Genomic DNA, 11,362 nt, shown 5'->3' with positions numbered 1-11,362 from the left:
GCGTCTTGATCTATCTCTATAGATCTTAATGCCCAATATGTAAGCAGCTTCACCGAGGTCTTTCATTGAAAAACTCTTATTCAAGTATCCCTTTATGCTATCCAGAAATTCTATATTATTTCCAATCAATAATATGTCATCCACATATAATATCAGAAATGCTACAGAGCTCCCACTCACTTTCTTGTAAATACAGGCTTCTCCAAAAGTCTGTATAAAACCAAATGCTTTGATCACACTATCAAAGCGTTTATTCCAACTCCGAGAGGCTTGCACCAGTCCATAAATGGATCGCTGGAGCTTGCACACTTTGTTAGCTCCCTTTGGATCGACAAAACCTTCTGGTTGCATCATATACAACTCTTCTTCCAGAAATCCATTCAGGAATGCAGTTTTGACATCCATTTGCCAAATTTCATAATCATAAAATGCGGCAATTGCTAACATGATTCGGACAGACTTAAGCATCGCTACGGGTGAGAAGGTCTCATCGTAGTCAATCCCTTGAACTTGTCGAAAACCTTTCGCAACAAGTCGAGCTTTGTAGACAGTAACATTACCGTCAGCGTCAGTCTTCTTCTTGAAGATCCATTTATTCTCAATTGCTTGCCGATCAACGGGCAAGTCAACCAAAGTCCACACTTTGTTCTCATACATGGATCCCATCTCAGATTTCATGGCTTCTAGCCATTTTGCGGAATCTGGGCTCACCATCGCTTCTTCATAGTTCGTAGGTTCATCATGATCTAGTAGCATGACTTCCAGAACAGGATTACCGTACCACTCTGGTGCGGATCTTACTCTGGTTGATCTACGAGGTTCGGTAGTAACTTGATCTGAAGTTTCATGATCATTATCATTAGCTTCCTCACTAATTGGTGTAGGTGTCACAGAAACCGGTTTCTGTGATGTACTACTTTCCAATAAGGGAGCAGGTACAGTTACCTCATCAAGTTCTACTTTTATCCCACTCACTTCTTTCGAGAGAAACTCCTTCTCTAGAAAAACTCCGAATTTAGCAACAAAAGTCTTGCCTTCGGATCTATGATAGAAGGTGTACCCAACAGTCTCCTTTGGGTATCCTATGAAGACACATTTCTCCGATTTGGGTTCGAGCTTATCAGGTTGAAGCTTTTTCACATAAGCATCGCAGCCCCAAACTTTCAGAAACGACAACTTTGGTTTCTTGCCAAACCACGGTTCATAAGGCGTCTCAACGGATTTCGATGGTGTCCTATTTAACGTGAATGCAGCCGTCTCTAAAGCATAACCCCAAAACGATAGTGCTAAATCAGTAAGAGACATCATAGATCGCACCATATCTAATAAAGTACGATTACTACATTCAGACACACCATTACGCTGTGGTGTTCCGGGTGGCGTGAGTTGCGAAACTATTCCGCATTGTTTCAAATGTAGACCAAACTCGTAACTCAAATATTCTCCTCCACGATCAGATCGTAGAAACTTTATTTTCTTGTTACGATGATTTTCAACTTCACTCTGAAATTCTTTGAACTTTTCAAATGTTTCAGACTTATGTTTCATTAAGTAGATATACCCATATCTGCTTAAATCATCTGTGAAGGTGAGAAAATAACGATATCCGCCACGAGCCTCAACATTCATTGGACCACATACATCTGTATGTATGATTTCCAACAAATCCGTTGCTCTCTCCATAGTACCGGAGAACGGCGTTTTAGTCATCTTACCCATGAGGCACGGTTCGCAAGTACCAAGTGATTCATAATCAAGTGGTTCCAAAAGTCCATCAGTATGGAGTTTCTTCATGCGCTTTACACCGATATGACCTAAACGGCAGTGCCACAAATAAGTTGCACTATCATTATCAACTCTGCATCTTTTGATTTCAACATTATGAATATGTGTATCACTACTATCGAGATTCATCAAAAATAGACCACTCTTCAAGGGTGCATGACCATAAAAGATATTACTCATATAAATAGAACAACCATTATTCTCTGATTTAAATGAATAACCGTCTCGCATCAAACAAGATCCAGATATAATGTTCATGCTCAACGCTGGCACCAAATAACAATTATTTAGGTCTAATACTAATCCCGAAGGTAGATGTAGAGGTAGCGTGCCGACCGCGATCACATCGACTTTGGAACCATTTCCCACGCGCATCGTCACCTCGTCCTTAGCCAATCTTCGCTTAATCCGTAGCCCCTGTTTCGAGTTGCAAATGTTAGCAACAGAACCAGTATCAAATACCCAGGTGCTACTGCGAGCATTAGTAAGGTACACATCAATAACATGTATATCACATATACCTTTGTTCACTTTGCCATCCTTCTTATCCGCCAAATACTTGGGGCAGTTCCGCTTCCAGTGACCAGTCTGCTTGCAGTAGAAGCACTCAGTCTCAGGCTTAGGTCCAGACTTGGGTTTCTTCTCCTGAGCAGCAACTTGTTTGTTGTTCTTCTTGAAGTTCCCTTTCTTCTTCCCTTTGCCCTTTTTCTTGAAACTGGTGGTCTTATTGACCATCAACACTTGATGCTCCTTCTTGATTTCTACCTCCGCGGCTTTTAGCATCGCGAAGAGCTCAGGAATAGTCTTATTCATCCCTTGCATATTATAGTTCATCACGAAGCTTTTGTAGCTTGGTGGCAGTGATTGAAGAACTCTGTCAATGACACTATCAACAGGAAGATTAACCCCCAGTTGAGTCAAGTGATTATGATACCCAGACATTTTGAGTATATGTTCACTGACAGAACTATTCTCCTCCATCTTGCAGCTATAGAACTTATTGGAGACTTCATATCTCTCAATCCGGGCATTTGCTTGAAATATTAACTTCAACTCCTGGAACATCTCATATGCTCCATGACGTTCAAAACGTCGTTGAAGACCCGGTTCTAAGCCGTAAAGCATGGCACACTGAACTATCGAGTAGTCATCAGCTTTGCTCTGCCAGACGTTCATAACATCTGGTGTTGCTCCTGCAGCAGGCTTGGCACTTAGCGGTGCTTCCAGGACGTAATTCTTCTGTGCAGCAATGAGGATAATCCTCAAGTTACGGACCCAGTCCGTGTAATTGCTACCATCATCTTTCAACTTTGCTTTCTCAAGGAACGCATTAAAATTCAACGGAACAACAACACGAGCCATCTATCTACAATCAAACATAGACAAGCAAGATACTATCAGGTACTAAGTTCATGATAAATTTAAGTTCAATTAATCATATTACTTAAGAACTCCCACTTAGAAAGATATCCCTCTAATCCTCTAAGTGATCACGTGATCCAAATCAACTAAACCATGTCCGATCATCACGTGAGATGGAGTAGTATCAATGGTGAACATCAATATGTTGATCATATCTACTATATGATTCACGCTCGACCTTTCGGTCTCCGTGTTCCGAGGCCATATCTGTTATATGCTAGGCTCGTCAAGTTTAACCTGAGTATTCCGCGTGTGCAACTGTTTTGCACCCGTTGTATTTGAACGTAGAGCCTATCACACCCGATCATCACGTGGTGTCTCAGCACGAAGAACTTTCGCAATGGTGCATACTCAGGGAGAACACTTATACTTTGATAATTTAGTGAGGGATCATCTTATAATGCTACCGTCAATCAAAGCAAGATAAGATGCATAAAAGATAAACATCACATGCAATCAATATAAGTGATATGATATGGCCATCATCATCTTGTACTTGTGATCTCCATCTCCGAAGTACCGTCATGATCACCATCGTCACCGGCGCGACACCTTGATCTCCATCGTAGCATCGTTGTCGTCTCGCCAATCTTATGCTTCCACGACTATCGCTACCGCTTAGTGATAAAGTAAAGCATTACAGCGCGATTGTATTGCATACAATAAAGCGACAACCATATGGCTCCTGCCAGTTGCCGATAACTCGGTTACAAAACATGATCATCTCATACAATAAAATTTAGCATCATGTCTTGACCATATCACATCACAACATGCCCTGCAAAAACAAGTTAGACGTCCTCTACTTTGTTGTTGCAAGTTTTACGTGGCTGCTACGGGCTTAGCAAGAACCGTTCTTACCTACGCATCAAAACCACAACGATAGTTTGTCAAGTTGGTGTTGTTTTAACCTTCGCAAGGACCGGGCGTAGCCACACTTGGTTCAACTAAAGTTGGAGAAACTGACACCCACCAGCCACCTGTGTGCAAAGCACGTCGGTAGAACCAGTCTCGCATAAGCGTACGCGTAATGTCGGTCCGGGCCGCTTCATCCAACAATACCGCCGAACCAAAGTATGACATGCTAGTAAGCATTATGACTTGTATCTCCCACAACTCACTTGTGTTCTACTCGTGCACAACATCAACGCATAAAACCTAGGCGCTGATACCACTTTTGGGGAATGTAGTAATTTCAAAAAAATTCCTACGCACACGCAAGATCATGGTGATGCATAGCAACGAGAGAGGAGAGTGTTGTCTACGTACCCTCGTAGACCGGCAATGGAAGCGTTGACACAACGTAGAGGAAGTAGTCGTACGTCTTCCCGATCCGACCGATCCAAGTACCGAATGTACGACACCTTCGAGTTCTGCACACGTTCAACTCGGTGACGTCCCTCGAGCTCCGATCCAGCAAACTGTTGAGGGAGAGTTTCGTCAGCATGACGACGTGATGATGGTGATGATGTTCTACTGACGCAGGGCTTCACCTAAGCACCGCTACGATATGACCAAGGTGGAATATGGTGGAAGGGGGCACCGCACACGGCTAAGGAACGATCACGAAGATCAACTTGTGTGTCATGGGGTGCCCCCTTGCCCCCGTATATAAAGGAGGGAGGAGGTGCGACCGGCCCAAGGGGTGCGCCTGGAGGAGTCCTACTCCCACCGGGAGTAGGACTCCCCCCTCTTACCTTGTTGGAAAAGGAAGGGGAAAGGGAGAAAGAGGAAAGGGGGCGCCCCCCCCCCCTTCCTTGTCCTATTTGAACTAGGGGGGAGGGGGCGCGCGGACTGCCCTGGCCGGCCCTCCTCTTCTCCCTTAGGGCCCATGTAGGCCCAATAACCCCCGGGGGGGGTTCCGGTAACCCCCCCCCCCCCGGTACTCCGGTAAAAACCCGATTTCACCCGGAACATTTCCGATATCCAAATATAGGCTTCCAATATATCAATCTTTATGTCTCGACCATTTCGAGACTCCTCGTCATGTCCGTGATCACATCGGGGACACCGAACAACCTTCGGTACATCAAAACACAAAAACCCTAATTACGACCGTCACCGAACTTTAAGCGTGCGGACCCTATGGGTTCGAGAACTATGTAGACATGACCGAGACACGTCTCCGGTCAATAACTAATAGCGGAACCTGGATGCTCATATTGGCTCCTACATATTCTACGAAGATCTTTATCGGTAAGACCGCATAACAATATACGTTGTTCCCTTTGTCATCGGTATGTTACTTGCCCGAGATTCGATCGTCGGTATCTCAATACCTAGTTCAATCTTGTTACCGGCAAGTCTCTTTACTCATTCCGTAATACGTCATCCCGCAACTAACTTATTAGTTGCAATGCTTGCAAGGCTTGAGTGATGTGCATTACTGAGAGGGCCTAGAGATACCTCTCTGACAATCGGAGTGACAAATCCTAATATCGAAATACGCCAACCCAACAAATACCTTCGGAGACACCTGTAGAGCACCTTTATAATCACCCAGTAACGTTGTGACGTTTGGTAGCACACATAGTGTTCCTCCGGTAAACGGGAGTTGCATAATCTCATAGTCATAGGAACATATATAAGTTATGAAGAAAGCAATAGCAACAAACTAAACAATCAAGTGCTAAGCTAATGGAATGGGTCAAGTCAATCACATCATTCTCCTAATGATGTGATCCTGTTAACCAAATAACAACTCATGTCTATGGTTAGGAAACATAACCATGTTTGATCAACGAGCTAGTCAAGTAGAGGCATACTAGTGACACTCTGTTTGTCTATGTATTCACACATGTATTATGTTTCCGGTTAATACAATTCTAGCATGAATAATAAACATTTATCATGATACAAAGAAATAAATAATAACTTTATTATTGCCTCTAGGGCATATTTCCTTCAATTTCTTCTTGACAGTAGGAAGAGGAAATTCAAAACCTCCAAATATAATCGATGGAATTTTTCCAATAGAGATGATACTATGAAGTTGAGGTTGTTTCCTCGGAAAGTGTATCGTGTGCTCATTACCATTAACATGAAAAGTGACATTGCCTTTAGTGCAATCAATAACAGCCCCTGCAGTATTCAAAAAGGGTCTTCCAAGAATAATAGACATACTATCGTCCTCTGGAATATCAAGAATAACAAAGTCCGTTAAAATAGTAACGTTTGCAACTACAACAGGCACATCCTCACAAATACCGACAGGTATAGCAGTTGATTTATCAGCCATTTGCAAATATATTTCAGTAGGTGTCAACTTATTCAAATCAAGTATACGATATAAAGAGAGAGGCATAACACTAACACCGGCTCCAAGATCACATAAAGCAGTTTTAACATAGTTTCTTTTAATGGAGCATGGTATAGTGGGTACTCCTGGATCTCCAAGTTTCTTTGGTATTCCATCCTTAAAAGTATAATTAGCAAGCATGGTGGAAATTTCAGCTTCTGGTATCTTTCTTTTATTTGTAATTATATCTTTCATGTACTTAGCATAAGGATTGGTTTTGAGTATATCAGTTAATCGCATACGCAAAAAGATAGGTCTAATCATTTCAGCAAAGCGCTCAAAATCTTCATCATCCTTTTTCTTGGATGGTTTGGGAGGAAAGGGCATGGGTTTCTGAACCCATGGTTCTCTTTCTTTACCATGTTTCCTAGCAACAAAATCTTTCTTATCATAACATTGATTCTTTGATTGTGGGTTATCAAGATCAACAGCAGGTTCAATTTCTATATCATTATCATTACTAGCTTGAGCATCATCATGAACATTATCACTAGTTTTAGGTTCATTACCAGGTTGTGTTTCAGCATCAGAAATAGAAATATCATTTGGATTCTCGGGTGTTTCAACAATAGGATCACTAGAAGCATGCAAAGTCCTATCATTTTTCTTTTTCTTCTTTTTCGAAGGACTAGGTGCATCTATATTATTTCTCTGAGAATCTTGCTCAATTCTCTTGGGATGGCCTTCAGGATACAAAGGTTCCTGCATCATTCTACCACCTCTAGTCATAACTCTAACAGCATTATCATTATTCTTATTATTCAATGCATTGAGCAAATCATTTTGAGCTTTAAGTACTTGTTCTACTTGAGTGGTAACCATAGAAGCATGTTTACTAATAAGTTTAAGTTCACTTTTAATGTTAGCCATATAATCACCCAAGTGTCCAAGCATATTTGAATTGTATTTTAATTGTCTACCAAAATAAGCATTAAAATCTTCTTGCTTAGCCATAAATTTATCAAACTCATCTAAGCATGGGCTAGCAATTTTAGTAAATGGGATTACAGCTTTATCATATCTATAGAGAAAATTTACCTTTACTACCTGTGTCGGGTTATCAAGACCATACATTTCTTCAATAGGTAAAGGATTTGGATTATATGTTTCTTCAACAAGCGATAAATTAAGACCATGTATTTCTTCAATAGGAGGTAAGTTCTTAACATCTTCAGCTTTAATACCTTTTTCTTTCATAGATTTCTTTGCCTCTTGCATATCTTCAGGACTGAGAAATAGAATACCCCTTTTCTTCGGAGTTGGTTTAGGAATAGGCTCAGGAATTGGCTCCGGAGGTGTCCAATTATTTTCATTTGTCAACATATTATTCAATCGAATTTCAACTTCAGCCGGTGTTCTTTCCCTGAAAACAAAACCAGCACAACTATCCAGGTAATCTCTGGAGGCATTAGTTAGTCCATTATAAAAGATATCAAGTATTTCATTTTTCTTAAGAGGATGATCAGGCAAAGCATTAAGTAATTGGAGAAGCCTCCCCCCAAGCTTGTGGGAGACTCTCTTCTTCAATTTGCACAAAATTATATACATCCCTTAAAGCAGCTTGTTTCTTATGAGCAGGGAAATATTAGCAGAGAAGTAATAAATCATATCCTGGGGACTACGCACACAACCAGGATCAAGAGAATTAAACCATATCGTAGCATCACCCTTTAATGAGAACGGAAATATTTTAAGGATGTAAAAGTTGCGAGTTCTCTCATCTTTAGTGAACAGGGTAGCTATATCATTCAATTTAGTAAGATGTGCCACAACAGTTTTAGATTCATAACCATGAAAAGGATCAGATTCAACCAAAGTAATTATATCAGGATCAACAGAGAATTCATAATCCTTATTAGTAACAAAGATAGGTGAAGTAGCAAAAGTAGGGTCAGGTTTCATTCTAGCATTTAGAGATTGCTTACTCCATTTAGCTAATAATTTTTTAAGTTCAGTTCTATTTCTGCAAGCTAAAATGGCTAAAGAAGCATCTTGATCAAAAACATAACCCTTAGGAATGGCAAGTGGTTCTTCATCATCGCTTTCATCAGTATCATCAGATTCAATATTTTCAATTTCTCTAGCCCTAGCAAGTTGTTCATCAAAAAAGCACTAAGTGGCATAGTAGTATCAGGCATAGAGGTAGTTTCATCATAAGTATCATGCATAGCAGAAGTGGCATCATCAATAACATGTGACATATCAGAACGAATAGCAGAAGCAGGTGTAGGTGTCGCAAGCTTACTCAAAACATAAGGTGAATCAAGTGCAGAGCTAGATGGCAGTTCCTTACCTCCCCTTGTAGTTGAGGGATAAATCTTGGTTTTTGGATCTCTCAAGTTCTTCATAATGATAAGCAGATATATATATATATCCCAAGTGACTCAAAGAATAGAGTTATGCTCCTCGGCAACGGCGCCAGCAAATAGTCTTGATAACCCACAAGTATAGGGGATCGCAATAGTTTTCGAGGGTAGAGTATTCAACCCAAATTTATTGATTCGACACAAGGGGAGCTGATGTAGGGTAGGAACCCTATAGCCCGATCTTTCATGAAAGGAGCGAATCCCGCGATGAACACGAAGAACACGAGGAGGGAAACGAGGGGAAAATCATGAGGGGAACACAAGAGAACACTCAAACCAACAAGAATGATCACACATGCGCTAGATCCATGAACACAAAGGGATATACAAGATCCAAAGTCAACAACGGACGATACAAGAGGTACCGGTTCTTCTCCGTGAGGAGGTCTTGAATCCATGGGGGGGTATTCCCTTAGAAAGGGGGCTTGAATCCAACAGGATCTTCTCCGTAGAGGCCGCGGTCTCTCTCGTGGAGTAGATCCGATATGGATGAGCGTAGCTCTATCTCTCAAATGAGCTAAACCAACGCTAACCCTAACTAGGAGGAGGTGGAGTATATATAGTCTAGGTCCACGAAGGGGTAAGTGGGAGAGGGATACATGGGCTTCATGCCCGATCTCTGTACGCAGACAGGTACCGGACGTCCGCTAGGGACCGGTCGTCCGGTGTCTCGTGGGCTTCCGAACATCCGGTAGTCGCCGGACTTTCGCTCACTTTATCTCGGTTGAGGTGGCACCGGACGTCCGGTGGCTGGCGGTCGTCCGGTTGCCGGTCGTCCAGTGTCGTCGATCTTCTGCTGAATTGGCTCGGGTGTAGATGTACCGGTCATCCGGTGGGGGCCGGATGTCCGCTCGCTGGGAGGGGCCGGTCGTCCGGTGTCGTCCGGACGTCCGCTCGCTGGAGCTTCTTCGACATCTCTTCTTCTTGTGTCTTCGTTTCCAGGCTTCCCTCGCGGATGGTGTAGTTGTACACTTGCACTCGCACTCCTCCTCGCCGTCCGTAGTGTTCTGACAATACCTATGCATGTACGCGAGTGGAGTGTCAAGTAGTATACCATCCTCAAAGGGGTCAAGCGAACACGCGTAAAGGAGATGATTCACCTTTGTGTATGTGAAGTGGATGTTGAACGTGTCACTTGCCAAACGGACTCTTGACATGGTGATGTCCGTAGGATGCTCCGCATCATCTCCCCTCCCTTGGGAAAGATCCGACCTCGGATCGAAAACCAAATCACCATGGGAAAGAGATGGCTTCGCCGTGTAGGAGTGGACTTTCACCAAGTAGTCATCATCTTCAAGCTTGAAGTGGGCACTCTCCAATGTCGCACCATCTTGGGATTCCTTCAAAAGGAGCAAAGACAACAAACACTTGGAAAAAAATGTGGTTAGCGTTAGTGCAAAACCAAGCATTCAAGAGGTGATTCACCAAACAAGTGTCGTCATCATGCGAAGCATATGGTTTGACAAAGGATAGTGACATGGCATATAAGCACATAAATTCAGCACAATCAAAGATATCATGGGGACAAGCATGTAAATGTGAGGTAGTGATGCAAATATGTGTAACAAGAGAATAAGCATCTACCTCAAGATCATAGCAAGCATGGGCAAATTGCTCAATGAAAGGTCTATGGTAGGCATAGGAATCATTCACAACACCAAATAAAATGAAGTGTCTATACACATGGGTCAAGTGCAAGACAATCCAAGCATAATGTGCATTGGGTGTGGTGAATATTGTGTGGCACTCAACACAATGGAAAGAGCAATTGTTCATCATGTGTGAGGCAATCAAGGCAAGCATGTAGCAGTCAATGGGACATGGCATATGTGAAGTGATGACATTGTTGCAACCAAACATGTGATAGGAGCAAGTAATCCAAGAATTGGATGCAACACACAAGGCATATATATCATGATGCAGGGAATTGTGAAAATGACAAGTGGAAGCAAGATCTCTAACATGTGCGCATGAAAGGGGTCCAAGATGACAAATAAGTCGCATGGTGCAAGCAACACAAGTAGTATGATCCACAATATGCATGCTCATGGTTTGGGGGTTCTCAAAAGAGAAGGATATCACCTTGAAAGCATGTTTTGTGCGTCCTTCACAATGCCGAAGTACAAGCAAGTGCGATGTAGAATCGTCATGGTAGAAGGTGGTTCGCTCTCAAGAGCTTGGATTGTCAACTCATGTGACGTGGAAGTTGACACGAAGTCCAAGTATCCTACACATGCACACAACAAAAGAAAGAATGTATGTGCATGGTAGATAAACACATCATCCATCATGATGGTTCTCTTCTCTTACACATAACCATTAGAAGCACAAGTGCGTGAAGAATATGATGCAAAAATGGCAATATTCATGGCACTAGGTATATGGTGCAAAGAGGTAAGACAAGCATGCTTCATAAGGGATATGTCAAAATCTCCAAATATATGTGAGAATGCTATGGGGGCAAACTCATTATCAAGACTAAATGCATAAT

The sequence above is a fragment of the Triticum aestivum genome, chromosome 3A (assembly GCF_018294505.1).
Source record: "Triticum aestivum cultivar Chinese Spring chromosome 3A, IWGSC CS RefSeq v2.1, whole genome shotgun sequence".
Taxonomy (NCBI): domain Eukaryota; kingdom Viridiplantae; phylum Streptophyta; class Magnoliopsida; order Poales; family Poaceae; genus Triticum; species Triticum aestivum.
The sequence above is the reverse complement of the archived record's forward strand: the minus strand, read 5'-3'. Positions refer to the sequence as shown.